Source organism: Pseudonaja textilis, chromosome 2 (assembly GCF_049901715.1).
Source record: "Pseudonaja textilis isolate UNSWEBS1 chromosome 2, rPseTex1.2, whole genome shotgun sequence".
NCBI lineage: Eukaryota > Metazoa > Chordata > Lepidosauria > Squamata > Elapidae > Pseudonaja > Pseudonaja textilis.
This window is the reverse complement of record NC_141991.1, coordinates 56,777,791-56,782,957: the sequence shown is the minus strand read 5'-3', so window position 1 is coordinate 56,782,957 and position 5,167 is coordinate 56,777,791. Positions and strand designations below refer to the sequence as shown.

The 5,167-nt window shown below is 36.8% G+C and overlaps 1 protein-coding gene across 2 annotated transcripts in view; it reads right to left on the bottom strand.

Annotated features, from left to right (window-relative positions):
- Positions 1-5,167, bottom strand: part of CENPP (centromere protein P) — a 147,581-nt gene that overhangs the window by 51,021 nt on the left and 91,393 nt on the right. The window lies entirely within an intron of this gene.

The window sequence follows — 5,167 nt, the reverse complement described above, 5'->3', positions numbered from 1 at the left end:
TTTCCAATTTTAGAGTTGGTTTAATCAAGACAGTTTTCAATACAATGAATTATAATATTTCACATCTTTTGAAATATGCAATTACACCGTTATCCAAATACATCATATCCGAAATATGTCAAAATTAAGATGCCATGGCAGTAAAAAATAAAAGTTCTGTAATATGAAGACTGTTCATCAGAACTACATTTAAAAAAAACTGGCTTATTCTTTTGCACCATTGCAAAATGCATTCATCCTAGCTATGCAATATCCTAGAGATCATCCAAGAATTCTTAGGAAAAAAACTGTATTTCAGATATTGCAATATGCTCTGATACTTGAGAAAACTAGTAAGGACCGTTTGGAATCCCAAAGCTACATATATTCTCAACTTGCTATATGATTAGGTGGATGTACCAAAGGCTACTTTCTCTCGTAACTCTACATTTAAGTGAACTTGTAAATACCTTTTATAGGCAGAGTAAAGTAATGTGAGGCTTCCTTATATAACATCAATATGGTATTTATAGGCAAACCTGGGAAGAATATCTAAGCATTTGGGAACAATTACAAGTCTCCTGAAGGCTTTCCTAGCAATATATTCAACAAAGAAGGCTATGAAGAAATCACATATTTAGATTTTCTGGTGGGAAAGATATGAAATTAGGTAAAAAGACAACATTAGTTCTGAAAGATGTCAAGGCTCCAAAAACAAAGAAGGAAGTTAATTTTCTCATCGAGGAGATAAAACAAACAATATTGGTTATTGGTTATATTATGTATATTATATTACATATTAAATTTATTTTATCTAACTTACTGTAAACTGCCTAGAGTCACATATGTGAAATGCATGGCTATATAAATCAAATAAATAAATAGTGAAGTTGACATCAGAATGTCACTTGACAGAAGCTTTGTCCAAGGGCTTATCCTAAGAGGGCCAGCGTACGAAAAGGCTTCCATCAATAAATTATGCTTGTGACATAGAACTCATGGGGAAATTGGAAATAATCCTCATGGAAATAATGCAGTGGTATATTTAGCCAAGAAACTATTCTTAGAAGAAGCTAACTACAGCACCATTGAAAAGAAAGAGATGGTCTTGATGCTTAAAGTATAATTGTGAGACTGAGAGTTTAAAATCATAATGGATAACCAACCCATTGCCTAGATACAGTGGACGAAAAAAAGTAATCCTTCAATGACAATTATATGTCTTTGCGAACCTACCTATTCACCGTACAACAGAGAGCAAGGATATAAATCATTCTTTATCTCGTCAGGGATATGATATAGAAATGTTTAGTGAACTGATCTGGCAGGAATTTAAAGAAAGGATTTCATCTTTTAAAAGAGGAAAGGATGTGGAACTTCCCAGATTGAGCAGGCATTTCTCCTTCCCTTCTGGAATCCAGAAAGGGAAAGGGGGATAAAAGAGCCCTGCCTTCTCCTTAATTAGAGGGATGGCCTCTTAAATGGACCAGAAATCCAGCATATGTGTGGGTACAGCAGAGGGGGAGTTGAACCAGGAAAACTACAGAGAGGCAGGGAAAAGTTTTCTGTTCAAAGGCAAGTAACTCAGCAGCAGTCCAGAATGATAAAAGCCTTGGCGCTCTAAAACCCACTGAGAGACAGAGCCGAAAGTTCAAGGGAAAGAGCCCAACTAACGCCTGCAAAGAAGTGACTGGAGCAAAGCCATTCTGTGCAGCAGTCCAAGCCTTACAAAACCAGCTCCAGGAAGAGAAGATTGTGAATGCTGGCGAGGAGAGAAAAGCCTCATATGCAAATCAACAGCGAAAGCATGAAAGGGATTTTCAAGTGTAAATAGTTAGAGTTTGGCTACAAGACATGAAGATTCCCCACTCAAAGGGTTAGGAAATACTCTTTATAGAAAAATGTAGAGCTAAAGAACAGAGAGATTAGAATACAGACATGGAGTATTTGGAGTAAGCTTATAGTAATGGGAAGGTGCTAGATTAAGATAGGTTGTAAGAAATTAAGTAGGAAATGGGTTTAAACATAGAATTTATCTGAGACTGCGTGAGAGAGATTCTCATGTACTAAATATTGGACAACAATGTTGGACCACCTTCCCTAAGATTATGGGAAGGTGGCAATAGAGGAAATGTTTTCTCATTGGGAAGCTATGCAACTCAATTATTTTCATTCCCTTATTTACAAGAGTGACATATTTTTTTCAACAGTTAAAAGAAGCTTTATATTCTAAAACGCATGCTAGCAACGCTAGTGACATTCTATGGAAAGCTTCAACTTTTCCAAAAACCACTAACAACTATTTATTAAAGCAGTATGCCATAATAAGTCAAAGCATTCCATCTGAAATTACATAAATTTTCCCTGAACTTGTTAAAAAACTAAAAATTATAGTTCAGACAAGTGATGGGGAATATTCCCAAGCATAAGTTTATCCGCAAAATGTAGTCAGTATATTCATAGAACTGTAGTACACTTATATGGGCTGTATAATTTTCATTACTATACAAATCAAATTGAATTTTTGATGGCTTTTTAGAAGTATTAAACATTGTGGGCTTCTTGGAAGCAACTGACTTGTTGCTGCCATAAATTAGCTACTGAATTAGATGAACATTTGGTTTTTTTAATGTTTAATCCACAGGAAGCTTTTCTTTAAAGCTGACAACTAATGTTTTGTATTAAGAGTCAGTATATCAAAGACCAGTGTGCCATCCTGATCTAGTTTAATTACCCATGTTTTTTTGTGTCTGTTATTGGCATATACAGATCATATCTTGTTATTCATGAAAAGGATTCTGCATATCCTCAGTTCATTTTTGTGTGTGTGGTTTGGAAGATTTTTGGAGTGTTCTGCCTATTACATATGCACAAAATGAGACATAGGTTTTTGCACATGTGTAAAGAACATTAGTTTGAGTCCTCTTTATTTGCAAACATATTATTGAAGTTGTTAGCCTGGACCTAAAACAGGGGTGTCCAACCTTTCACCTTCCCTGGGCCACATTAGAAGATGAAAATTTGGTTTGGGCCGCACATAAAATAAAATAACAGTAATGATACCTGATCATCCAAAAAAACCATAGAAAACATAGTTAACATTAAATTTATTTGGAAATGAAGTTAGTGAGATGTTTTTATTATTTATTAAAAATTATTTATTTTTTATCATGGTTTTATTATCATGGTTTTTTTATCACGGTTTATTTTCCAGCCAAATTTTGCGGGGGGGGGGAAGCTCGCCCGCCTCGCGCCTACCTCTCCTCCTGCAAATGGCCCGGCTAGATGAGGCAGGACTGGAAGGCAGAAGCAGCAGTGGCGGCGGGGGCAGAAGCAGCGGCAGTGGCGGGGGAAGAAGCAGCGGGGGCGGGGGCAGCGGCAGTAGAAGTGGCAGCGGGAGCAGAAGCAGCAGCGCTGGCGGGGGAAGAAGCAGCAGCGTTGGTGGGGGCAGAAGCGGTGGCAGGGGCAGAAGTGGCAGCGGGGGCAGAAGCGGTGGCGGGGGCGGCGGCAGCAACAGCAGGAGGTGGCGCTCTGATGGCGCCCGCCTTTTCTGTTGCTGCTTGGCCTGGCGCTCGCCCTGCACCTGCCTCTCCTCCTCCTCCTTGCTGGCTCTGGCATGAAGGTTGGGGTGGGCACTGGGCCGCATTACGAGGCGACCTGGGCCGCATGCGGCCCCTGGGCCACGGGTTGGACAAGCCTGACCTAAAACCTTGTGAACAAGAGAAACAAAATACATTACAAATAGTGAAAGATTAAAAAAAAACAGAACTGAAATTAATACTCCATAACTATGCAACATAACAATGTCCCATTGAATAAAAGAAACTAGGCTGAACTAAAGCCAAAGCAAATGCTAAGAGACTATGGCATGTATTAAAGCTTTTGGCCTCTTTCTATTGGCTTTCAAATTATAATAAATTTACAAACAATTGAAACAATGTTTTGTAGAGTGTTTACACAGAAGCATGCCTTAATAAATGGAATGCTAATATAATTTGAGGGTTTAAAGAAAAGGAATGAAAATACTAAAGAGCTTCTTACCTATAATTGCAAAAGCTATTGCTATTTTTGTACAAAGACAAGTTGGCTTAATGCTATTGATGAAGGCAGGGCTGAGCACTGGCTCTTCAGGTTCCTTATTTGCTTGAAGGCAGCTTTGACATATAGATTGTTTACATTACAGATCCCTCAAAAAGCAGTTCATTTCATAAAAAAATCAGTTTGATAAATCAAGACACGTGTATTTAATAGGTCTTCCCAAATTTTCTAAAGCATATATTTTAATCTAGTATTGATGTTCTGACATTAGAAAAATTACATTTATCTTAAATTGCATATCTTTAGAATCAAGATTCTTGTAGTTGTAAGCTGGTTGATACTTACAAAGGAGATAAACCAGAAATAACAGAGTACAAATTAGATTAAGAAGTTGAAAAGGTATCTTAAAAGAGGATAATGGCAATTTATTTCCATATTCTTGCAAAAGAGTACCTAGAAAATTATCACGATGTAAACATGACTTGAGAGAGAGTTAATCTCTAAATTATTCTAACTTAATTTTATAGAAGCAAACATAGATTTTACTGTGATGTTCTTTCTTCATAAGTCTCTTGAACCCTGCTTCATCTGTGAAATTTAAAAATCTGGATTAAAGTTATTTAAAAACATATTTTAGATATTTCTTCTCAGTTTTACTAATTTAATGGATAATTTCCCAAGTACAATATTTTAATCCATTCTAAGATACATATTTTAATTTACCAGTCCTTTATTTAATTGTGCATTACGAAATCCGGAATAAAAAGATGAAGGATAACTATCTGATCTGCAGTTACTCAAAAAAAACATATTGTATTTTTTAGACAGATGAACATTCTTGAACATCTCTACCTGGACTAAAGTGTTTCAATATATTTTCAGAGAACAATTCCTCACTGCCTTCTTGGATTGTTTCTCAGCTTCTACAGCCTTGGATTAGCTGGTGGTTGCCCTCCAAGTACTAACTACATCTGATCCTGCTTAGCTTTTAGGGATCATCCAAGGTCAACTAGGAATTGCCACTAACTAGTCACTTAAGCAGTATCACTGTTAGGATTAAGCTGTTAGATTGCTTTGGCTAGACAGAATATTTCAAAATGCTATACAAGAAAATGTATGCTATATTTTGTTTCACAAGGTGTGTACTTGT